The sequence below is a fragment of the Rattus norvegicus genome, chromosome 3, assembly GCF_021556685.1.
Source record: "Rattus norvegicus strain SHRSP/BbbUtx chromosome 3, alternate assembly SHRSP_T2T, whole genome shotgun sequence".
Taxonomy (NCBI): Eukaryota; Metazoa; Chordata; class Mammalia; order Rodentia; family Muridae; genus Rattus; species Rattus norvegicus.
This window is the reverse complement of record NC_141536.1, coordinates 87,911,429-87,938,246: the sequence shown is the minus strand read 5'-3', so window position 1 is coordinate 87,938,246 and position 26,818 is coordinate 87,911,429. Positions and strand designations below refer to the sequence as shown.

Here is a 26,818-nt window from a genome sequence, read left to right as displayed (position 1 = left end):
TGGTGAGATGAGGGACCTAAGTTACTCCTGACCTCTTAAAGGGCCACAGGAGACTTTGGGAAGGTGGGGAAGAGTAGACCAGAGAGGATTAGGTAATGAGATAGATTATAAGGTGTTTATTCCTGGAATCTTTTCAGCTTTGTGACTTTGATTAACTAGGAAGAAAGTCAAAATTTAGTTTTTGGCAAATGTTCTTTTAAAATAAAAACTAACCAGCACCCTTGGGCAAATATAGTTAAGTTACCAGCAGTACCATCTCTCTGGAACGTTAAAGGTATCTGAATATAATTGATAAGAGAATTAAGTAGTAAGTAAACTCATTTCAGTCTGGCTTCTAACACAGGCCAGCAGTTGTACTGAAACCTGGACTTAAGTACTTAGGACATCAGTAGCCCAGTGTGAAGCCCTATGGAATCTGGAAAATGAAAGCCTTTCCAAAAAGCACAAAACATAATTCTTCAAAATCCTAAAAGCTATGAGCAGGTATGTTCATGAACCTTGATCTAATTTGCTTCTATCGGATGTTTCTTCGTTTACCCTTTCTTCATGGTACTTTGAGAACTTTAGAAAATTATGCAAACCAGGGCAATGGAGTCACTCAAGGTCATCCAGTAAGCCAAGCTGGATTAAAGCCCCAGGACATAATACTGTCTCTAGGAGCAATCATTATGTACCACTTCCCAGTCGCTGAGGGCACCTCTTCCGCTGGGCAGTCGGTAGGTGGCATTGCCAGGCACTGTAGCACTTGGCATTCTTCAGCATTCAGACCACAGTGTATCAGGTTTATCATCCCTGCCCCCAGGGCCAGTCCCTCAATACCACATCTTATGGCTCACATCCTTCTCGTTCTATTGCCTTTCCTTTAGACAGCTCCTTTTTAAAATTGATTGTTTCTTGATTCTACTTACATGTAGCCTCATTTCCTTTAGACTCATAAAAACATGAAATTGCAGCTTGTCTGGAATCTCTCCTGGTCTTCACAAGGCGCCAGAGTGAGATATGCTCAACAGGAAGTCAGGCTACCAGCCTTTCAATAAGAAGGAATGATGTCTCAACAAATAAATGAGAAGCAAGACCACTTGAAGTTATTCAGTGGCCGCACCAAATGTCTGTTTGTTAAATATTGCAGTTTCTAGCATTAAAACACTTATTTTTGTTAACAGTAATAGCTACCACTTAGCTCTTTGTCTGGGCCAGGGACTCTCCTTGTTTGCCCTATTTAATTCTCAAAGCACTAATAGTACAGTCTCTCACTGTATAGCTCAGAGATGTTATAAGCAGAGAGCCAGGATTTAAGTCAAGGCTAACAGAGTATAGTGTCTGCTCTTCATATTTGGCCACACCAAGTCATCTAGCTTGATAAATAGCATGTTGTCCCCAGCACTCTGTCCATACAGTTCAGCCATGATGTAAGTATCGGGCCTTTGCTTTGTATAGTGTGGAAAACAGGATGACAGAAGGACTGAAGATAGCAGTGCAATGGAAGACTGCCGCTACCTCCTTCATTTTAAGGCAACACATAAGGGAATCACAGAGAGATGGTGTTCAGTGCTGCTTTGACTGTGGACTTAGACTCTTCAGAGTCAACCAGCTCTGATAGAGTCCATTGTTTAATTAAGTATCATGAAGATGGCTAGTAGTTCTGTGTCCGAGGTGGCTACAATATGCCATTGGTCATATAAAAATGGATCACAATTTTCATGCTCCTTGAGGTTTCCATTGTTACCCATTTACCTGGTCTCAGCCATCTGATAACTTCATTTATTCGTAGTTCATGAACATAAAATCTAAATAAATGTCTTGAAAATGAGTAATTGAGACAACTGGGAAACCCTTAGCAGAAGTGCAACTCTTAGAAAAATGACTAACAAGTGAAAAATAAGCAGCCAAGTCTTCTGCCCAGTGGAAATAAATGCCGAAGCAAACATGCAAAAGGCCATACATCCAACCATTGGGCGCTTCCCAGAACGTCTGTTCTCACTTCTCACACAATTCTAAATGTTTAACGAGTTTTCAAGTCTACAGAAGATGGAATTTAAGGAAGGGGAACAGACTTCCAGAGAAACCAAAGTCAATGAAGAAAAAGAGTGACAGCAATAGACAAAATGTCAAGTGGGCCAGAGGAGCTCAAATCTCATTTATGGAGAACACTTGGTCCCAAAAGAGTACCAGTATGGCACATTTAAAATGATGACTGAGCAGTACACAGCCCACACATATTCAAAGCTAAGTATTTGTAGAGCAAGTGTTTTTTAAACGCTTATAACACAGATGGTTAAAAAGAAAGATAAAGGAAAGAAAAAAGAAAACCTTGGGATTAAAAGGAATAGACCTTTGACAATCCAGAACACTTAGCTAAACAAAATGTACATACATCCCCTTAACTGAGGGTTCATTGTTCCATGAGACTCTTCTGTTCAGAGAAGTTTTCCCTCTAGCTTTATAAGTGACTTTCATGCTACAGTGCTTTGCATATAATGGCATGAACAATATAAGTGCCAAGTTTTCAGTGTGATGAATAAAACTAATAACCAGAATACAGGTCAAATTCTGCAACAACAAATACTGCTATTATAAAAATCACTTAGGCATCCCTAAGCCTCTGTCGATTGCCATTTATTTTAGGCAATAGTCATTACAACAAAATCAGAAGTATAATAAAAAGAAGCTAGACCCTCTCTGCAAATTGAGTGTAACATAATTAACCTGTAATAACAGATTGCACTTCTATTTCTCCAAGTCTGTCCTACAAGAATCAACCTTATGTCAACACAATATCAGCCTAGAAAGCTGTTGAAGCTGTTGGCTAGTTCTGGGAGAATAATTCAGAAGCAAAGTGAACATGGAGTTGGATAGCATTCACCCTGTAGAACTTTGTCTGCAGAGCCATTTCTGACCTTCTATGTTGGAGCCATCAACCAAAGGGCAGTTGACGTCTAATCCGATGGAGTGCAGATACTAAAGCCTGGAATGAAGATTCAGTTCATTTCTCGTGGATCATTGAGGACTTTGGAGTAACCTGACCCTGATCTGCTGACCCAAACTTTTTTTTCCAAATCCAGGAACATTCAAGTAGAACTGTCCGTTCTTCCAGTGAATACCACATGTTAGAGAATCAGTGCTGCGTTGGTTATGTTTAGAGTTGTGTTACGCAGTTTCACGCCATTTGTGCACCAGCAAGCATTTTTCCATAGCTAGCCTTTTGCTGTTAGTTACAATCAGAATTTTTGTCTTTACTGTAATGTCCACCAACCCTCTTCCTTTTACTTAAATATTTTTCATTATTTCTTTGCAACCTTTTTATAGAAGAAATTAAATCATGATTTGCTTCAGAACCACACAGTCAGCAACAGGCAAGGAGAGAGGTGGAAAATACCCATGTTTTCCCAATGATAATACCTGCCCAAGGTTCCAGATTCATGTCCTTCTCCAAAAAGTTTATAAACTGGGTGCCACTTAGCTTGCAGAGGTGGTTTCTTCAGACCTCAGGGTAAGATGAGTCTGCAGGCATATCACCACAGGAGATTCTGTTTGCTTCTCTAAACCAGGACACTTTTAAACATTCCTGTGTCCCAGGAGATCAGGTTCAGAAGAGGCTGACCCCTCCTTGACTTTGAGAACATTACGCCCAAGGATGTAGCTGTTCGCTACAAGCTATTTTATTATAACATCGAGTTGTCAGGGGTATTAACTGAAAGTAACTTAATTTTTTTCTACACCCATTAAAAGACCTTTTGTACCCAGGTGTAGGCTTTATCCTAGAATTAAATTCAACCTATTCCAAGAGGCCAGAACTACCATAGGGGACAATACTTAAAACAGTGGTCATGGTGAGAATGGGAGGGAGGGTGGTTCTGGGTAGAAATGACAAATCACTGATAGCAATGAAGTGGGCATCTTCTGTTAAAATGGGCAGCAGATTGTTATAAACTATAGTTGCCTATTGTGGTACAAAAGACCAAAATTTATTCCTCCTAATATAACTGTATTTTGGTCCCCATTCATCTCTCGCCTGCCCCCTCCCGACCCCCCCTCTCAGACTCATTTCTTTAATTTCTACCTTCAGTTCCTGTATTCTCCTGTTTTTCTGCAGGATTCATTTCTTAGTTTTAACCTGTGGTTCTTCTATTCCATGCTCTCTTTCTGCAAGTTTGACTTCTTTAGTTTCTACCTATAGGTGAGATGACAGTATTTGTTCTCTGACTGAATGCATTCCACTTTACATCATACTTTCCAGTTCCATTCATGGCAGGATGAGAGGTGATGATTCTGAGGTCAAGCCCAGGCTGGGCTTACAGAAACAAGACAAAACAATGACAAAAATAAAATCCAAGAATAAGGAAAGGGGTAAAAATGAAAGATGATTATTTTCTCAACACTTAGCCAATTCTATTTGTTAACTGGTAGATTAGAATGCCCTGGAAGGTAGAGCATGTGTGCTAATTATACCTATCCCTCCTTTTTCCAAATATATTTGCCTGTTATTTACTAAAGTTGCTTATTAAGCCCTCCCCAGAAAAACTGTGGAGAAAGAACCAGTCACCTGGGGACAACTACTTGTGGGATCATTGGAAAGCCCACACAGAATGTTTACTCCATTCTTGAGAGCCAAGTCATGGGCATTCTTTTACATTGTGTTATTTGAAGGCCATCACTAGCCTGGGGAAGACAGTTTCATAATGACTTGCTTCCCACCTCATCACTGGCGGGTCCCAGAGGGACGACTGCTGCTTTGCCTGGCACATGATTGGCTGGCAGACACCATGGCAGTCAGAAGTGAGCCAAAGTTCAGGCTTCCCCATCTTTCACCCACCTACCTCCTACTCCTTTATGCCTTCTTCCAGATTCTCCATCTGGAAACCATGAACTTCAAGGACCCCAGACACATATTCTCAGATTTCAGATGTTTGGGAAATTTCTAGGATTGGGTCATTGTTCGGGAGTAAGAGGATTTGGTTTGGATGGGTTGGGGGCAAATAGCTAAGATCCTTTCACAGCAGAAAAAAATAAGGTGTGGTGTGGACCCACTCTTTGTCAACTCAGCTCCCAAACCACACACATTCCCAGCTCCAGAGAAGTATTTCTTTTTTTTTTTTTTTACATTTTATTTTTTTTTTTATTAACTTGAGTATTTCTTATATACATTTCGAGTGTTATTCCCTTTCCCGGTATCCGGGCAAACATCCCCCTCCCCCCTCCCCTTCCTTATGGGTGTTCCCCTCCCAACCCTCCCCCCATTGCCGCCCTCCCCCCACCAGTCTAGTTCACTGGGGGTTCAGTCTTAGCAGGACCCAGGGCTTCCCCTTCCACTGGTGCTCTTACTAGGATATTCATTGCTACCTATGAGGTCAGAGTCCAGGGTCAGTCCATGTATAGTCTTTAGGTAGTGGCTTAGTCCCTGGAAGCTCTGGTTGCTTGGCATTGTTGTACATATGGGGTCTCGAGCCCCTTCAAGCTCTTCCAGTTCTTTCTCTGATTCCTTCAACGGGGGTCCTATTCTCAGTTCAGTGGTTTGCTGCTGGCATTCGCCTCTGTATTTGCTGTATTCTGGCTGTGTCTCTCAGGAGCGATCTGCATCTGGCTCCTGTCGGTCTGCACTTCTTTGCTTCATCCATCTTGTCTAATTGGGTGGCTGTATATGTATGGGCCACATGTGGGGCAGGCTCTGAATGAGTGTTCCTTCAGTCTCTGTTTTAATCTTTGCCTCTCTCTTCCCTGCCAAGGGTATTCTTGTTCCCCTTTTAAAGAAGGAGTGAAGCATTCACATTTTGATCATCCGTCTTGAGTTTCATTTGTTCTAGGCATCTAGGGTAATTCAAGCATTTGGGCTAATAGCCACTTATCAATGAGTGCATACCATGTATGTCTTTCTGTGATTGGGTTAGCTCACTCAGGATGATATTTTCCAGTTCCAACCATTTGCCTACGAATTTCATGAAGTCGTTGTTTTTGATAGCTGAGTAATATTCCATTGTGTAGATGTACCACATTTTCTGTATCCATTCCTCTGTTGAAGGGCATCTGGGTTCTTTCCAGCTTCTGGATATTATAAATAAGGCTGCAATGAACATAGTGGAGTACGTGTCTTTTTTATATGTTGGGGCATCTTTTGGGTATATGCCCAAGAGAGGTATAGCTGGATCCTCAGGCAGTTCAATGTCCAATTTTCTGAGGAACCTCCAGACTGATTTCCAGAATGGTTGTACCAGTATGCAATCCCACCAACAATGGAGGAGTGTTCCTCTTCAGAGAAGTATTTCTATTTCCCTTGAGAGGTAACCATAGAAAACAAAATCTCTGCTCACGGAAACCACCTTCTGTGTTAAACACACAACTAGCACCGACGGATAATGTGATGTAATTGATTTTGCATCTGTCAGCAGAGGAGGGTCTCCAGAGGATGGAATGAAACGAAAAACCGAATTGAGACCTAGATTTTTGGGGGTTGGTGGAGGGGAGGACAGTTAATAGGAATTACTGCTTAATGCTACTGTGATGTCTCCAGGGGAAAATAGCATGTGTCTTCTGCCTTTGAAAAATGAAGTGAGGCTTGCTTCTGAGCCTGGGTTTCAAAAGTCAAGTCTTGGTTCTAGTACTATGTCCTTTCCTAACTTAGGAAGTAAGTTAGGATGACGATATCCAGTACCTAGTATAGTGCTGGAGCACACAACTGCGCTTTTAAAGAACAGTAGCCTTTGTTAACTAGTCACAGTGCTGCTGCTGGTCACCCATCATTGGAGTCCACTGACAGATCCTGTGGATAGAGTCCTTACATTAGCCCACACAGCCTTTAGATCCTCCCTCGGGCTACTGCACAGTCCGTTTACACCTGTTTCACCTAAGGACTTAGGCGATAGTGTGTTTGGTTATTCTTTGTAGCTCTTCATATTGTTGGCTCCTGTGTTAACAAAATTGCTCACCTGACATAGCTATTCAGACATTTTGTGGATATATTCTTTTTCTCCAGATATTATATCACGATGCTGATAACTTGAAGATACCTTTAGCTGAATGTCTAAAACAAGTGGTGCTACCAAGAGATAACTGTTTGCCCTAGAATAACAGGGAAGAGAGTTTAGAAACCTAACTCCCATCCTTACTCTTCCCACCAACAGACTGTGCAGTCTCCGGCAGCCATGTCTTTCTGCATACTCCTAAGATAAAGGTAGAGCCCTCTAAGATGGAGATTTTTTTATCCTCTTCCAGCTCTGTAATTGTAAAATCTTAGTAAATCTTACCCAAGCTTCAGCTAGGGTTCTTATTCTATGTCAATTAAATACCACACAGACCTGTTTAAGGGTTCTACCTTATGAATATTCCAAACATGCCTCCTTTACCCCAGTTTGAGTTTACTTTCATATTCTGGACTTGCCCAGAATGTGTGGATTCAGACCCAATACTACAAGAAAGAAGAGGAGGAGAAGGAATGAAGGAATTGGTTTTCTCTTGCTTCTAACAGAATTGGCCATTAACTGTTCCCATGTCTTTACTAGTATGCTAACCGTGAGGCCACAAGAGAACCTTTAGACACAAGCTTTGGTGTGCCAGGCAGCAGTATGTGGGTGGGCAACGCTGGAGAGTGTGCACTCGATACCAGCAGGAGATATGTGCACATCAGGAAGAAAAATGGCTCTGTGCCCCTCCGACCTGCTGTTCTTTCAGTATTAGATCAACGTTTATTTAAAGAAGAGGGTGGAGGCAGGATGAAGAGTTGGGGTGTTTACTGCTGGAGCTATGCTGCACTTGCATACCACACTCAACAAAAAGCCCTAACCGCATCCTGAAGACCATTTAGCAGGCATCTGATGTTACTCCAGCTTATCCCTCCTGAGGTCTCACCCCACCTACTTCCAAATGGCTCTCAGAGTATTTCTTACAACCTCATACAATTGTTTCCCTGAAAGGCATTCTTGGAAGTAATTTTTGCCACCTCATTATAATTTAAGTGAAGTGTTTGTATCACCTTTCTTTTACCCCAGAGATAAATCTGTGTGTGTGTGTGTGTGTGTGTGTGTGTGTGTGCGTGTGCGTTCGTGCGTGCGTGTGCGTGTGCGCGCGCGCGCTGGTGATTCAGTTAGGATACTATTCATCTTACAGAAATGTGTGTGATCCCCCCAGATCACAACTTCCCCCGCGTAGTTACAGGCTGTCTGGTACAGAGTTCATGCCCTCTGTGTAAAAAAGAGACACAGGGCGGTATTAGGAGATTTTTAGACCCTCTGGAATGCCACAGGAGGATGAGGCAATGGTAAAGAATAAATAGTCCCATTTGCAGGGACAGCTGTCTTGTTCTCTCCTCCCCCTCTCACCCATATCCTTGAACTCTTCCTCCCCTTTGTCTTCAGGGACAGGCAAACATTACCTTGGAGTTCTTGACTGATAGGCAGATGTGGGCAAGAGCTATTGATGGTGTGAAGTTCAGTTGCGCAGGGATTTGAAGTTTTTAATCTGTATATGTACGTACGTATGAATGTACATTTATGTTTTTATTCATGTTTATGTAGGAGTACATGGGGACTTAGTATTAGGAATATACAGTACATGTGGCCTGAAATTTGAATGAGCTCACCATTTCATTTTATGATGCTCTTCAAAGCTGTGACAGAAAAAAAAACAAGACATTTCAAGCAGAGTCTACAGAGGTTAAATGAACTACTAGGTTAATTGGATAGTTATGGATAATAGCATTACTATAGTAAATTATTAGTGGGGTATCAAAGCAGGTATTTTAGAAGAGAAAATCAGCAATAGTCAATTGTATTGTGGAAATGTGTTTATCTGAGCTGGAACAATGTCTCAGTGATTAAGAGCACATTCCCCTCCTGCCATTTATTCCCTATACTGAGCTCTGTGTCCAAGAAATCTAACACTTAGGGCTTCTGTGTGGGATTCATACATACTACACAAAAAAGCATAATTAAAAATAATAAAAACAAATACTTGCTGGGCAGTCACATGTTTTTAATTCCAGCACTTGGAAGGAAGGAGGACAGAAATCCAAGCCCAAACTGCCCTACTGGGAGATTGGAACCCATGATTCTCCTTAAAGAACTACCCTTCATTAAAGAAAAATCTCAGCCTTTTCTTCTTGCCCCCACTCTAGCATACTTTTGACAAATACAGGCACTTCTAGAAATAGAGGAAGGTACTGCTGGGGAGATGGCCCAATGGATAAAGTGCTTGTCATGCAAGCCTAAGGACCTAAGTGTACATCCCAAGCACCCACATAAAATGTTGGGCCAGGTCCCTCATCTGTAACCCCGGCACTGGAAGGGAGCAGACACAGAAGGATCAATCCCTGGACCTCTTTCACCAGTCAACCTAGCTGATACAGCAAGCTTCAGATTTAGTGGAAAGACTCAGTATCAAAAAAGAAGGTGCAGACTGCAGAGATGGCTCCATGGTAAAAAATGCTCTTGTGGAAGGCACAGGTTTAATTCCCAAGACCCTATAACTGCCTGTAACTTCTGGGATCCAGCTTCTTCTGAACTCTACAGGCCTATACATGCATGTAGTGCACATAATACACCCACCACCCACATGCACACATAGAACGATTACCTTTATTCAGAATGAATATTTGGGAAAGATACCCGACATTTTCCACAGGTACACACACACGGAAAGAGAAGGGCGGGGGTGGGGGGACCATGAGCATCTGACACCTCAACTCTTTCATCTCTAGCCAATATTTCCAATCTCCATTACTAGGAATTGGAGTGTTCCCCTATACAGTACTACAGTACCATTCTAGGCCAGCAGGGGTCTGCCATTGGTTGCTTTTAGGAAAAAAAAAAAACAAAACACTTGAATGGGAACTAATGGCTTCAGAAAGCAGAATCCCTAGATATAAATAATGAATCCATGTTTGTCAGATTTTGAACAGTTGAGTCCAACCCACAGAATATTGTTTTTATCCACAATGAAGTGCTTGTTTTAATCTAGGTTTTTTTATTTACCCAGAAGATATATTCATAAGGAGATAAGGAGACCTACCTTAATCTATGAGCTTGAACCATCCAGGTTTCTTTCAGAAACACTTATATGCCTCCAATTTATAGACGCCACTGTAAAAGATTTTTAAAAAGGGGGGATTAGTATATAGTGATTCTATATTATTCTTGGGGGACGTGCTCTCAGAGGCTGATGTTGGTGTCTTCCTCAATCCCTTGACCTTATTTTCTGGAGACAGGGTCTCCCACTGAATTTTGGGCTCAAAGGCTCAGCTAGACTGGCTGGCCAGCAACCTCCAGGGGCCCTCATCCCCAGTGCTGGGATTGTACATGCACACCACCACACTGGGTTTTTGTAAGTCTTCACATGGTCAAACTCTAGTCTTCATGCTTGTACTGCAAGCATTTTACCTACAGAACCATGCCCCATGCCCTCTGGATCATCCTGAAGGGTGGTTTTCAAACTACGTTCTCAACCATTTTCACCCCCTGAAATATATACTTGCTGTGCACAATTATAACAATTACTGCTAAACACTTCAGTACAGTGCTTCCCAGTGTTTAAAGGCCCTTCCTACACATTACCTCATCTGGGCCATTTTTATAAGAGGTTAATTATTAGTCTCATTTTATGGCCAATGAAACTGAGCCTCAGGCAAATGAAGAGAGTTGCCTGAAATCCCACCACTAATAGTGGCAAAGTTAGCAATTTTCCATGCTGATAAGATAAAGTCCACAGGTATTAAGCGATTTTAGGGTGTGCAAACATTTATGTAAAGCAGGCTTATTATGAGATGTACTTTTTTCAGCAATTAGCCCGATTTTACTTATTAGCGCCTATTTATATCTTGTTGCCATGCTAAACAGCAATCCTGTCATCTCTTTAAACTGTAGAGTGCATGGTTTTTGCCAAATGCTCATCCCTTCCCTTCACACAACCACTTTCTACTTTCTGCTCTTTGGGGAGATCACAGAAAGTGGCAAGGATCCAACCTACCCGCACCCAAAAGCCCTCTTTTGTCTCACAGGGAAAACCAGACTTCATCATTACAATCTCAAGAGCTAGGTGCTGCTGCTTCTAGATGAGATGAGATGAAGGCCAGCTTGCGGAGGTTCTCATGATCCAGCTCACTATGGGCACTGACTACAGATAAGCTCAAGCTGTCAAAGGAGCTATCAGGACTCCATGCCTTTGATGTTAGAATCCTGGGTGGTTGTGGGTACTAAATGAAATCAAGCTTGGCATAACACCCTGGAGAATCAGAGATTCATGTTACAGGTTTTAAAAAGTCAAATACAATATGAATTCAAATGAACTTTGTAGATGACTATGATTTTGATACCAGCCATACTAAGCCACTCATGTTGCCTTAAAAATCTCACTTCCTTCTCTCCTCTCCTTTTTATTAGAGGTTTATTGGCTTGAGATAGGATTAAGGAAAGGCACCTTGAACCTGGCTGGCTATGGCTGCTCACATACCAGGCCTGGTTATGATGATCTGCCAAAGCCCCAATGTTAATTCTTTTAGGCGGAGAGTCAACTGTGTGCCAGTTATTGTAAAACACCTCTGAAACGTTGGGATGCTTGGGAGGTGCCTGCTCCTCCTCCCTGAAGTGTTGGGTTTAGACAACATCCTGCTAGGGACCTCGATAACCCCAACAGCCAGACTCCCTAGCTCCAGAGACTTACCTGACTGGTCTTGGGAAAGTCTTTCCTCTTTTATCATGAGTAGTTCTTTTAGCCGTAAGCATGTGACCTGTGAAGGCTTCTGGAAAAATCTCACACATCCAAAAAGCTGTGATAGGGCCCAGTTTTCTTCTTTCCCCAAATAGTACCTGTCTTTCACTTTGTCACCTAAAGAGGAAGTGCTCCCCATAACTGCAAAGGAAAAAGCTGCACAGCCTGTGTGCATAGCTCCCCAGCTCCAACCCTCACAGCAGCTCTGCAGGGAGAAGTCAGGCTGAAGTCTATCTGCAGATGAAGACACAGAAGTAGAGGAAAGTGTAGAAGAAATAAGCCATAAATAGCTGTACACATCTGTTTGCCTCCCAAAGCTCATGTGTTCTTGTCTCACCGATCTCACCCTTGTCTGCAGAGGAAAAGACTACAGCTTGCTCTGTCCTGTCTTTACACAGGTCACCCAGTAGATTTGCCTACCCAAAGCCAACCTTCTAGTTTCTACTTGCTCTGCCAATTCCACTGCTGGGATGCCTTTTGGACCTTAAGTGTCTACAAAGGTCCATGTAAAGGCTGACCTCAGAGTAGCATTCTTGGGAATCAGTGGAGTCTGTAGGAGGTGGGGCTGAGGGGATGGTGATAGGAGAAGGCCTTAGGCCGTTGGAGGTACATTTATAAATGGGATGGTTAAACCTTAGCCCCTTATTGTTTGGCTCCTGGACATGAGATAAGCAGTTTTGCTCTGCTGATTTTCCCACCAAGATATGCTGCCTCACCCCAGGTTCCAAAGCAACCAATCATGGACTACAGCCTCCAAAACTGCAAGCCAGAATAGACCTTTTCTCTTTATAAGGTGACTGTCTCAGTTATTTGTCATAGTCATGGAACGCTAGAACATGTCCTCTGCTTTTCTCTATAATCTCTGAAGTTCTTCCCATACTCCAAAGCCCACCTCGAGATGAGTTACAGCTATGTCCAGGAAATAAATGCACTAGCACATACCAAGCTCTCAGATGAACTTCAGAACTCGTCATTTGTGCCCTAGTTTGCCAGCTCCCAAGTTTGTATTGTTCTTGGGAGCTTTAACATTTTCTTGTCATTGACCCTTAGGCCTTCCAAGTGTCTAATTCTGGAAAGCAAAGGACTTCCTTCTTTCCTTCCTTCCCTCCTTCCCTCCTTCCCTCCTTCCCTCCTTCCCTCCTTCCCTCCTTCCCTCCTTCCCTCCTTTCTGTAGAGATTCCTTCTGTATTCCTTTGTTCCTCCCTGTGCTCTGTGAACCAAACCAGTCTCTCCCTAGTCCCAAGCACACACAGGTTTACATACAAGATCTTGGCTGTTGTGACCTTCCTGGGATGTGCAACCTTTCTTCGTGGCTATCTAGAAACCTGTCAGTGGCTAGCTGGCCTAGGAACCCCATGAGGAAAAGGCTGTAGTTAGTCTCAGTTCCACGTCATTACAGCACCCACCAGGGTGCCTGGCCCATAAGGGACATCTGATAATTGCCTGTAGAGTGACTGAATGAGTGGATGGATTTCCTTTAGCTGTAGGAATACCTTCTGCTCCAAGGGATTCACCAACAGTGTAGTAGAGCACAGTAAAGTCTCACCTGCTTACAGTCTCTCTCTTTACAATGGCTAATCTTTTTTTTTTTTTTTTATTAACTTGAGTATTTCTTATATACATTTCGAGTGTTATTCCCTTTCCCGGTATCCGGGCAAACATCCCCCTCCCCCCTCCCCTTCCTTATAGGTGTTCCCCTCCCCATCCTCCCCCCATTGCCGCCCTCCCCCCACCAGTCTAGTTCACTGGGGGTTCAGTCTTAGCAGGACCCAGGGCTTCCCCTTCCACTGGTGCTCTTACTAGCAATATTCATTGCTACCTATGAGGTCAGAGTCCAGGGTCAGTCACAATGGCTAATCTTATCAACTTGCCAGGGTCTAGCATCATCTTTTAGCATATTCGTGAGGGATTATCTTATTACTTAGGTTAATTGAAATAAGAAGCTACACTGTAAATGTGGAAAGTACCAGTTCATGGGCTGGGGGCTCTTGAACTCTTTAAAAAGGAGGACGTTGGCTGAGCACTAAGAATTCAGCACTCTGCTTCCTCGCTGTGGAGACTGTGACCAGCCATTTCAGGCCCATGCTGCAAGAATTCGTTCCATCATGGACAGTACACTGAACTGTGAATCAAAATAAACCCTTTCTCCCCTGGGTTGTTTTTGTTACAACTTGTACAAGTTGATGAGGCATTTGTCACAGCAACAAGTCAAGTGACTTATACTAGCAAATATTTTAAGTAATATTTTAATTTTAATAAGAGTGAGACTATGCACATGACTTTCTGTCTCTCCCCACACAGGAGCTGAGATATGCTTCAGGTAGCATGCCTTGCTCTTGGATTCTAGACTAGACTTAGCCATAGACTGTCTTGTCTGGGAGTGGGGAGTTCTATAAGGTAATTGAAATTCACAGACACCTCAATTACACTGACAGATCTGACCTTCTCTCCTGAGCTGGTGTTAATAAGTTAGAAATAGAAGACACTGACATTTGGCCCCCTCTCCCTACATTCAGCCACACACCCTAACCAACCAATAGTGGGAAATCAAGCATTCAAAGGGCACAGAAAGACTGAATAAAGCTCAGCTTCTGAGTTCCAGCAGTAAGGATTTGAAAGTATCCCTGTGTTAAGAAAACCCACCTGGAGAAAAGGTGGCTACGCACACAGGCCCTGAAAGCTAGCACAGCAGAGGTCAAGGGCAGGCTCCAGCACATTTTGTCTGGGGGACACTGACACTTAGCAGGTTCCAAGCCTCTCAAACCCTGGTCCCCTTGTCTGTAAAACCTTCCTTTCAGGGGTTTTAGACCTGGGTCATATGTGAAGATGCTCCAGAAGGCGTGCCTCTGAGGAAGCACAGCCCGTAGCCCCTTCCCCTGGGATCTGATCTAGCACCATCTCTCTAGTCTCTCCTGCCCGTGAGAGGGAGCATAGGGAGAAACAGCACAGTGAACTCTGCCCGCACCTATTTTCTTCCTCTAGGGCTCTCTGACTTCCCACAGACCCTAAATCCAACTCATTGTGTACATTTGGACAGTATTTCTTGAGGTCTGAATTCCAGCACCATCCAGAATCTCTAGTCACCCAACCTTGCCCTGACAGTCCCAGCTTTAGCACTGAAGGTCCTTTGTCTTGAGCAGAGGACACTTCCTCTCTCACTGGCTTCAATCCTGGCTGGTTTGACTTCCTTGAGGATTTGAGGAAAAATCTACAAGCTTGACCACTGGAAAAACAAAAGGACAGACACAGAACAGCCCACCACAGAAATCCCACACACATGTAGATCTTCTCACCATGAGGCTGACCAGCCCTTGAGAAGATGCCTGGTCTCAGGGCTCCAGTTTCCCTTTGGGGTATAGGAAAGTCATGACCACAACTAGAGCATGCACTCCACTGATACCCTCACCTCAATGTATAGCCATTAAATCCTGACTCTCCCTGGACCAAAGGGAATCCAAAGGCAAATGAGAATTCTGGGGTGAAGGACAGGAAGGTCTTCTCTCTGGGAAAGCAGGAACAGGCTGAGGGAAGGAAGGAGATGAATGGAAATGAGGAAGTGTAATGATTGCTCTTTTAATGAGAGCAAAGCTGCCCCTATCCCAGGAACACACACATCAGTAGTAGTGAACCCAAGAACCAATCCTTGTTGCTGGTGGGGTGATGGTGTCTGGCACTGCAGCCCTGACTTGATGGCTTTATACCCTCTGGAGTCTTCCAGTCACCCTTCAAGACCAGCCACCATATAGTGTACTCCTTCGCTTGTCTCAAAGAGGCACTTGATGGTTTGCTCAGATTCAGATTTTTGAAATAATTTTCCAATAGATCATATCAATACCTCCATCATTCATATTAAAGAAAACAAACCAAAACAACAACAACAGTAGCACCAAAACCTCCATCTAGGCCTGGTGGTACAGGTGTATAATCCCAGCAGTTTGGGAGGGTGGAGCAGGATGATTTCAAATTCAGTGCCTCAGTGCCTCCCTTGAGTGAGTTTGAGGCCAACTCAGGCAATTTGTAAGACTTCATCTTAAATAGAAAATATGAATTAAATGGGGCTAGAATCCAAAGTGCTTGCTTAGTGCACATGAGCCATTGGGTTCAATCACCAATGGACTAGGCCTGCAAAGCTGAAGGCATTTTCCATGCTTTCTACAGATATTGAAAAGGTAGGGACTAAGACCACTGTCCTTAAAACCTGTCTGGGGGTCCTATGGGAGAAATGCTTCGGGCACACATGGCCAAAGAGCATGCAAAATTTACTTGTAATTATTTATAACCATTACTGTTGTATTGAAATAATAAGTATACTGTAAAAGATGAAAGTAAATATCGAAAAGGAAGGAGTCCACACATGGTGGAGGTCCAATGCATGCTCAGATTCCAATAGGTCATCTTGTAACTTTAGGGAAGTGGGTATGTTGGAGACTGGCGCTAAGCACCTCCTGGAGCCAAAAAAAGACAACATAAATCAATGGGCTACAAAGATGGTTTGGTAGGTAAAGTGCGTTCCTTCAAAACCTGAGGACCTGAGTTCAGTCCTCAGGATCTCTGAAAAAAATACCTGCCGCAGTGGCACACACTTGTAATACTGGGGAACAGAGAGGAGAGGGAACCTACTGGCCAAGACTGGTCTAGTCAGTGAGCCTGGGACTCAGAGAGAGACCCAGTTTTAAAATCTAAGGTAGACCACTCCTGAGGAACATTAGTGAGGTGGTCATGGTGTCTATGCTCATAGACACATACGCATGCACCCAAAAACACACGCACATCCAGGCACGCGACACGCATGCACACACACAAGCGTAAAGCAGTGGAGCGGACCAAATGCAAAAGATAGGATAAGACAACTTATCCTCAGCCTTAGTTCAGGGGACAATAAAGAGGGCTGGGGACTGTGGCAAAGGTTAGAACAAATCTCCCATGTAACTGGAGCAGCTATCACTCAGTTTCAGACAACAGCTGCATGTTGCCCAAACCTCCAGTTTTTCCACAGGTGTCAGATAGGATTTTATGGTAAACATGCTGTCTGGGAACGTTAATCCCCGCCTTAAAGGTTCTTTAGAAAATCTGGAGGTTCAAGGGGTGTGTGTGTGAAAAGCAGTTTGTAGCATCCAAAGGGCAGCCACTGGAGTCAACGTATTTGGCCTTTGAAGCTGGGTGATCTTGAGTCTGAATGCTAGTTCTTTGTTTAACAAGACATTGAGAATCTCTGAGCCTCATTTAGACCGGCCAGGTGAAAAGCACAGGTTTCCCGGCAGGTTTGTGATGATGTATACATTTAATACAGAGTCTGGCACACAGCAGATACACAATAAATGACACTGAGCCTACCTCAAACTCAGCCCCAACTGGCAACCCTGGTGTCTTTCCCCTCTAAAAATGATTCCCCACCTGGGATTTAACTTTCAATCTTGCTCTTCATAGAGTTCATTCTGCTGCCCAGAGGCAGCTCCTGCCCACCCTGATTTTGTTGTTCCCCAGGTCCCAGACTGACAAAGTAATCGTCTACTCCAGGACCACCAACAGTCCAGGCGACTGTTTCTGATTCTGACTAGGAGTCTCTAACCAAAGGAGCCCGAGTCCCTCCCAAGTTTGCCTGTGTGTAAGAACAGCCCTGAGAAGCCAGGCTATTAAAACACTAGTTTATCTGGAAGGGCAAAGCCTAGGGCCAGCCTGCTATAGTTTAGATCTGGAATGTTCCCGAAAGGCCCATGTGTAGAAGGCTTGATCTCCACCATTAGCACTAACAGGAGGATCCTTCAAAGATGGGGCTTAGTTAGAAGTTTCCTAGTCATATGGGGACATGCACTAAAAAGGAACACTGGGACCTAGAACACCCCCTTAGACATCCCCTTCTTTTTGCTTCCCAGATGCTACCAGGGAAGCAGCTTCCTTCACCACCTGCCCCCACCATGGTGCATGGCTTTACAACGTGGACAAAAGCCTGGGCTAAGTAACCATGGATGGAAGCCTCTGGAACTGTGATTAGTGAACCTTCTCAAGTTGATTATCCATGAGATTTTGGTTCAAAATTATGTGATACAAGAGTAGCACATAAGCCAGGCGTAGTGGCCTATATCTCTAACATTAGGGAGGCAGAGGCAGGCGATCTCTGTGAGTTCAAGACCAGCCAGGGCTATGTAGAGAGAACCTGTTTCAAAATAACAACAACAAAAAGCTGGCACACAGTAGAGTAGAAAAGATGAGTGTGCGGGGGATGTGCTCAGTTTTCATCCCCAACATCACATAGAGCACATGGTGATGCAAACCCCAGCAACTAGGGAGGTGGAAGATGAGGATCAGAAACTCAAGGTCATCCTTAGCTACACAGTGAGTTCAAGGTTAGCCTGGCGACATATGGCCATTCGGAAAGTAAGAGAAGGCAGGCAAGCAGGCAGGCAGGCAGGCAGGCAGACAGACAGACAGACTGACTGACTGACTGACAGACAGACAGAGAAAAGAAAAAGGAGAAGGGAGAAGGAGGGATGGGAAGGAGGAGGTGGAGACAAGACAAGAACAGAGGAAGGGAAAAGAGCAGAAGAGATAAGAGGGAAATTTCCCTCTGTCCTCAGATGATCCATGATTTATATAAAAATAACAAAAGCAAATTCTGGAGAAAAATCAGATGTGTATTGTTTTACTGAAGGCCACTGCAGAGTGATTAGCTCACCTGCCCAGTAGACGCCATTTTTCTGTAGTCGAGGCAGAAGTTGGGGATCATCAAGGGACTAGTAAATGATTCTAGAGGGAGGAGCTGAATTGGGTTAGAGAACACATCATGGCCTCGGATTACATTTGGTCCATGAAACAGACAACAGTTTGCACATTCTTTGTGGGACCGAGACAGAGGGCAACACTCTGGCAGATACTTGTCCAGGTGCGTTGACAGACCAAGTCTCTTTTCTTACTAATGGCATCCCAGTAAGAAGACTGGAAGCCACACAGTTCTTGCTTAGGCCAGTCAGGGTGAGAGGCATTTGAGGAAGGCTTCTCTTGGTCCTGGGATGGGGAGTCCCAGAGGGGTAGGAATCTGGATTCACATTTCTTCAGAAGACTTTTCATTTCCGTTTGACAAAATTGTTCAACATACCAAAAGGAAGAAAAAAAAATCACCTTGTTTTAGGAGTATCATTCTTTGAACCTCCAAAGAAAGATGTGACAGAGTTTAGGGATGGCACAGAGCTTCTGTGGCCTGTCCAGGTATGCTTCCCTCCTGGCTCCTACTTGTGGTCACCTCCGTGATGCTTGGTTTCTGAGGCTTCCTTGCATGGGTCTGACTAAATCCTGGGCTAGTGTTAATCCTGTTCATTTCTTTCCCCTCTCCTCTCTCCAAGGGGAAAGTTGAAAGGTAAACTTCTGGTCAAGTGGTCATCTCCCTTGCAACCAGCCTTCTTCCAGAGGGGCTTTCCAAAATTCACCTTATTAGCATAAATTCAAGGGGTTCTAAAAGTTTATTATTCTTATTTTTATCCCTCTGATAACTTCAGAAATCCAGGAAGTTTTGGTGAGTTCTATGCTAAGAACAGGGACAATGACTGAAGCTGTTTCGTGTTGTAAATTATAACACCACACCCCCTTATCCCACTTTATACCCTGGAGTCTGAAGCCCTTGGACTATATCAGACAGCAGGCCCCTTTCCTTGTCTGGGCTCCAATGCACTAAGCAAAAGGCAGGCACCAAGTATTGATACAAACATGGGAGGAAGGAGCTGGGACAGTCATTGGTCATTCAGTTCCCCCTAAGTGTAACAGCTCTGATCATGACACAGGCCCAGGCAGGGCTATAGCTCCTTCCCCGGCCCCATCCCACTTTGTTCTATTTGGTTGTTTTTGTTCCTTTGGGTTTGGGAGGGATAGGATCTTGTGTGTGCAGCTAATAAAAACAGCTCCTCCATACTACCAGCCCCAAAGGACTTCCTCACCCCATACTGGTTTGCTTAATCTGCCATACCTCTGTAAGCAGCCTTTTATTAGCTCTTCTCCATCATTCCCATCCTTTCCTGTGGGATGCTGACCCGACACACATGTAGCATATGGCTTTTGCCTCTCAGCCTCGGGTGAAGAAACCACTCGAGCAGTGTAATTGGAATGCATCTGAGATCATCAGCATCTCTGCCTCACCTTTCAGCTGCCAGAAAACCCAGTTATCCAACGGGTTTCTCATTTCCTGAGAGCACAGTCCACTGACGTCCAAGCACACTGACGGGAAATGAGTTTGATATGCGCCTGTGCCATGTGATGAACCAGCCTGTGAACCAAAGACCCAGCTGAAGTCAAGAGAGCAATGTTTGTGTATCCGTGAGTTTACAGCCTGTAAGTTTGTGTTCAGGTGTGTTCTAGACAGATATCATCTCTGTAAGCCATTAGGAAACCAACTGGCCAATGCTGTCATGGCCATAAGGGTCCAGGGATGTGTTTATGTGGGACTACAGAAATTGGGTTTTGCTTGTTTGCTTGTTTGCAGCCAACAGTGTGGGTCAGACCCAAGTCCAATCCAGTTACTAGCCACCTTGAAGTCAAGTGGCTATATGGATACAGTTCTGGCACACTCAGGCTTACACCCTCAGTTCAGGACTTCATAGGAAGTCATCACTTCCCTATAGATTGAGACAGTCTCTGCTGTTCATAACCTTCCGTCTCCTTTTGCCCTGGCCTTTGCTTGTTTACAACAAAGAGGTGTTGCTTGAAGACCATTGTGTAATCTTGAGACAAACTGATTCTTTTAAGTGTGGCAGAGAAAAGAGATAGCAAAAACAAAAACAAAAAAATTTAAAAAACCCACCTGGGTTTTATTATACCACTTACTGCCACATCAGCCACGGGCTGTGCAACTCTAGATTTGTATGACTAAGTCCCTCTTTTTTGTCTTTTTTTTTTTTTTGGAGCTGAGGACCGAACCCAGGGCCTTGCACTTGCTAGGCAAGTGCTCTACCACTGAGCTAAATCCCCAACCCCTAAGTCCCTCTTTTTTAATCTATTGCCAAATATTTGGTCCATTGTAAATATTCAAAAGAATGTATGTGTGGAGGAGTCCTTCAAGATTGATTCTATTTAGTCACTTAAAACCAAGGCACAGGAAGGGAAATTATTTGTCCCAGTCACATAGGCCAACATGAGTTCCGAGTTCCTAGCTAGTCATTGTCCAGGCCTGTAGTCTATACTGTGCAGAGATTTGAAAACTCTCTGTGTATTTCAGCTGTTGGTCTACAGGCCTCTTAAATACAGAAGTCATCTGAGTCATGCTTGAACCCCTAAAAGAAAACAGCCTATTGGAGTGCCCATGTGGTTGACCTGGTTAACTATGCACTGGGAGGCTTCAGACCTGTGGAGGGGGGAGCATCAAGTGTGCACATGAAGAAATCTATGAGAAAAATGTAGCTCTCTGCATTTTTTCTCTCTTCTGTATCATAGCATGGAGTTTTGTTGGTTATGTTAATTACATCTCTGAAGGAATATTCTTGTGAAGGTCATAAAGTCCTAAGGCAGAAGATTCAACTCAATCCCTATCCCAAAACACTCCCTCTTGTCTCTCCTTCCTACTCCCCCACAGTGTGTGCTAATGTACACACACACACACACACACACGCGCACACACACACACACACACACACACACACACACACACACACACACCTGAGATGCTACTGTTAGTGATTCACTGCCTCAGGAGGTAATTACTTTCTTCCTGAGAATGCTGAGAGAAATGAAATCCAGAGAAAGGGAGTCTCAGGGACCCTAAAAATAGATTTATTAGCCTTATTGGCAACTGTAATGGGATGAATGTTTATACACCCCCAAATTCATATTACCATCCTAGCCCCCAAGATAGAATGAGGATGTGACATGTTTGGTGAGTGGAGTTTTTACAGGAGGGACCATGGAGAGCTCCCTGAGCCCCTCCACTGTGTGGAGACACAGCATGGCCATCTGTCACCAGGAAGCGAGCCCTCACCAGACAGGGACTTAGACAGCTGCTGAAATTGCAGGTAAGAAGAGGCGATGCAAAGCAAGGGGAACTAACATTTTCTAATCCAGTAATTATTTTAGTGAACTCAAGACATGGCTTCCTATTTGTTGGGAACAGTAACCCAGCACCCACAGAGGACATAGGGTCACAATCCCCCATAGTGCTGCTGATACCTCTGCTCAATCCTGCCGATGCACCCGAAGGACCTCATCTATTTGAGTCTTCACAACGTGCAAGCGGGTCTGTCCCTTTATTGACAGGATCCAGTGCTTGGACATGAGAAGTGCTCAGAACCAAAGAACGGGACAGGGGCAGGACTGGAGCCCAAGTCAGGCTCCCACCAAATCCTGTTATCATCCTGACGCTAACTAACAGGTTGTCAACCTTGTGAACTCAACTCACTCCCTACTTCTGCCAATTTCCCAGTTCTCTGGAATGTGACTTGCCACCGCGTCCGTCAACCAATCTCCTCCCAGGTGCAGGGAACGGCACTTCACCAGGCAGCTTTTGGAAATGCTGAGGAAAAAAAAAACAACAACGTCATAATTCACGGGGAGTGAGAAGCAGCTCCGGGGGGGGGGGGGTGTCTCTCCGGTTTCCTTTTCACTATGGAGTAAATTATAATTGGAAGAGCTGGTAAAGGGCCTTCTTTTGGTAAGCTGAGCCAATCAATACATGCCACTTTAAATTCTCCTTCCTGCCTTTCTCCCAGCCAGGCAGACTGGAGAAAATGCAAGTGTTTGAGGCCTGAGATTACCAGACTCGATTTCTTAATGGAGTGATTTTTTTTTCCTATAGTATTTTGAGAGCCAGGCTGCCTGGGGCAGTAGCTGCTTCCTCAGATGGGGGAGGATTCCTCTAGGACTTCCTGGCTGCCTGTCCATGGGTCACTGGAAGAGACTGGAAGAGCGCTCTCATCAGTATTAATCAGTTGTGAAAGCAGATTCAGGAGCAGTAAGCACGTATTCCAGGACACACATACCCATATGCAAAACCTGCAACCTTTGACTCCTAAAATCCTGGAAGGGCTGTTTCTGCCTGCTGGAGTACGGGCAGCTGGGCTTCCATCTCCTGTCTTTGCAGAGCCCCATTTTTCTGCTCTAAGTCCAGCTCACCATAATTAGCAAGCATCCACACTCCTTCTGTGAACCACACACCCTCCATCCCCTTAGCACGTTCCAGTCCTTGTTAAATCCTCCCTTCTCCGCACCTTACAGGGGTGAGGAGAGTCTCTCTATCCTCTCCTTTGCTACTCCTCCTATCCCCTCAGAAAGCCAGAGTTCAGACCAAGAGAAATCTCTCCCATCTTCTATCCTCTGACAGACACCTGTCAATCAGACTCCCCTAGTTGTTTCTCTTAGGATGGGACGAATTAGCCCAGGCCAAGCAAGGGTAGATGATAGGAACCCAGAGGACCATGACAGTGGGACCACAAATCCATGCTACTTAGTGTCCTTGTACTGAGATCCAGAAAGAATGGGCCCATCCCATTGTGGCTTTGGCCACAGGTCTATAGTCTGACCTTGGAGGCACACCAGACTTGCAAGTTTCCTCATTTGTCAGCCAGAGAGAGTTGCCTTGAAAGTGCGTTATGAGGGTCAGATGACATACTGTGAGAAAGTGTTCCAAGAGGTCAAGAGTCCTGCAGAATGAATCACCAAACCCACGGAAGTCTCACTGGCTAATTCTTTCCCATCTGGCTTCCCTTTTCAGCTCGGCCCAATCCAGCTACGGAACGCCCTCTTGGCATCTTTGCTTTCAGTTTTGCCTCACCTCAGATCCTCTAGACACGAATGTCCCGCAGTCTCTTCAAAGCCACCATTCCACAATTATGTTCTTTAATCAAAACTCCAACCGTTCTTCTTCACCAAGACAAAAATCAAAAATCTCCCTGGGGGCTAAGAATGACCCAGGAGTATAACCTGCTCCCCTTGGAATACAGAATTGGTTCACAGGCTGAGATGCCACCCAATCACATGGTCTACAGCAAAAGGAAGACTGTGTGTGGAATGGGGCGGGGCTCATGGAAAGGAATGGAGTCTTACTCAGTGAATATCAAAAGAATTTAGAACTTAGAAGTGGGAGAAGCATTTAACAACAGCTAGAAAGAAACAAGACTCTTATCCCTACACCACAAGGGAAGACTTTGAGTGACAACACACACATTGGGAAATGGATTTCCCCTGCAATCTCCAGATAAGAGCTTGGTCTGACCACTGCTGAGATTCTAGACTGTGAGAATCAGGAGAAACTGCATGAGCCCACCCAGACCTCAGAACAACAGAACAATGTGATAAATGGGTATTTTAAACTGCTAAATCTGTGGTGATTTGTTACACCACAATAAAAAATCAATAGATATTACAAGGTTTCGGGCATTTTTATTCACCTGCTTCTCTGACCTACTTTGGAAGCACAGGCTTTGGAATGATTTGGAAATTCACATCCAGATTCAACTATTTATTGGCAAATTACCCAACATCTTTTTTTACTCCTCATCTACATATATAAGATAATTCTAGAATGTTCCTCCTGAAGTTGTTTGGAAGAATTTAGGGGAATGATACATAATGCAGTATTAGATACTGCACAGAGTACACCAGCACAGTATCCAACACTAATTATCCATGATAGTAACATTTTGACATTTTCCATGTAATCTTTTTATAATCTCTAAGGATTCTTCCTTTAAGTTAATTGGGTTTATTGATTAGCCTGGTATCTTCGTTACTTTTCGATTGCTGCGATAAAACACCCAAACCAAGGCAACTTCTAAAAGTGTTATGTGGGGTTTATAGTTACAGAGTTGGAGATCATGACTGTCATGGCGGGGAGCACAGCCACAGGCAGGCAGGCAGGCAGGCAGGCAGGCAGGAGCTGGAACAGTAGCTGAGAGGTTACATCTTGAGACATAAGCATGAGGCAGAGAGAGCTAACTGGGAACTGCAGGAGCTTTTGAAACCTCAAGGCCAGGCCCCAGTGATACTCTTCCCTCTAATCCGTTCCAAGCAGTGCCACCAACTAGGGACCAAGTATTCAAATATATGAGCCTACAGGGGCCATTCTCATTTGAACCACCACACCCGGGAAAGCACAATCTTTTCCTCAGCTTACATCAGCACCCACCAGGCACACCTTCTGCTTGCTGTTGTCCTCAAATTCCGATGTCTCCAGGCCCTACTCAGAATTTCGTCCTCCCACAAACCTTTCCACCACCTCTCTAGCCCTCATGATGACTTCTGCAGTGCCAGAGAATGGTGTAAATACTTAGACTGTCTCATCTCTAACCAATTAAAGTTATGTTTTTTCCTCATCAGAGTAATATCTGCTTGTTAGAGATATCTGGAGAAATCCTCAAAAGCCCGAGGCGTAAAACAAGTTAGTATTTCTACCACCGCTAATGTTTTGTTTCATTTCCTCCCGTTTTCCTTGTTTCTGTCATTTGTACATATGTAAATATGTGTGTATGCTGTTGTGTTCTCGAGCATACACCTTGTCTAGAGGGTTCCCCGGGCATCCATCTGCCTGAGAAGAAACTAGGATTCTGTCACACAGGAATTCAAACAGAAAACAGTGTGGCACTTAATGTTAGTCATGGAAAAAGGAATTATATAGGCAACTGGAATACCAAGACATGTTTTAACCAGCCTTTTGATCCGTTTGCTATGGGTCGTGTAAAAGATTGTTATGATTTTGTAGTTTGAAAGAACAAAGCATTTTAAGTTCTCACAGCCTGTCTGAAATGAGTCGCAGGAGATCAGGAGTGGGTTCAAAGTGAAATGTTCCACACAGGCTCAGGTATTTGTGCTTGGTTTGCAGCTGTGGCCCTGTTTGAGAAGGTTATGGAACCTTTAGGAGGTGGAGCCTTGCCATAGGAAGTGTGTGACTGGGCTCCCCGCTTCCTCCTCGCCCCCACCCCTGCTTTCCTGTTTACTCTCTGCTTCCTGACTGCAGATGCAATGTGAGCAGCCAGCCTATAAGCTCCTGCCACCATGGTAGACTGTATCCCCTCAGACTGTAAGCTTGGATTAAACCTTTGTTTCTTTAAATTGCTTCTTTGTATGACATTTCCCTTAGCAAGGAGAAAAGCAGCTGACACAGGTATTGTTGGGGGTCATCCTACTGCTCAAGGGAGACCGTTCCTTCCTCCTCCAGCTCCCAGATGCTGCCCATAGTCCTTGGCTCATGATGTTGCTTGAGCCTTCCCCCATCGGCATGGCATCTCCACCCAGCCTTGCCTCCCTCTCAGAGAGATCTCTGTGCTTACAAGGGGTCACTGGGATAACTGAGGCTAGATTCCACCTCTCAGTATTGCCATGCTCTAGGCAGTGAGTTTAGCATCACAGGACTAGACACCTCTATAGACAAGACTGTTGACCAGCCTCGCAGCAGTGTAGAGAGGAACCATGGAGGCCGCTGTGAGGAGCCATGGCGCTTGGAAGGAGTCCAAGAACGAACACGAAGCTGCTTGGGAAGCTGGTCTGAAAATAAAGTGTCTGCAGCAGCATCTGACATTTACTGAGCATCTGCGCGCCAGGAGCTATACTGAGCTCCCATTTGAAAGAGTTGCTAGGAAAAACAACATCGAAATAGCCACAGAATCTTAGACAAAAATTGCCCGAGCTCTACTCACGTAATTAAATCAATATTTTAATTTTTCCACACTCCTGTATAACTTTTCCATATTCATTATAATATTATAGCTATAACTTAGGATGCTAATTTCCACATTTCCATTTTAATTTTTACCATAAATAATATTTCCATTTTGCAGAAAGTAGCAATTTTGTCTCCTCTTTCATGCTTCTTTTCTGCCATAGGATCCTCAGTAGTAACAGTCCGAGACCATCTCTCCCTACAGCCCCGTCACGGTTTCCTTCAAATGATCGTGGTGTTATTGTACTATTTATTGTTTTAATGTTCGTCACTATAATAAGAAGACTCGCATTGGTAGTGTAAGAGCTGAAGTGATAGCTTGGATTTCCAGAGACTGGAGTTTGATTCCCAGCACCCATGTGAGGCGGCTCGTACTCTCTGGAACGCCAGCTCCAGGCAGTCTGACACCATTTCTGGAATGTGCACACCTGAGAATACATGTATACACATACATAAGGATGAGTAAATGAATAAGTAAATAAATGAATAAGTAAAAACAAA

The 26,818-nt window shown here is 44.2% G+C and overlaps 1 long non-coding RNA gene across 1 annotated transcript; it reads left to right on the top strand.

The window, feature by feature from the left end:
- The first annotated feature begins 334 nt into the window (after positions 1-334).
- Positions 335-26,818, top strand: LOC147995603 (uncharacterized). Its single transcript, XR_015684518.1, has 4 exons — positions 335-483; positions 19,823-20,007; positions 21,564-21,680; positions 23,375-26,818. It is a non-coding gene; the product is annotated as an uncharacterized LOC147995603 (long non-coding RNA).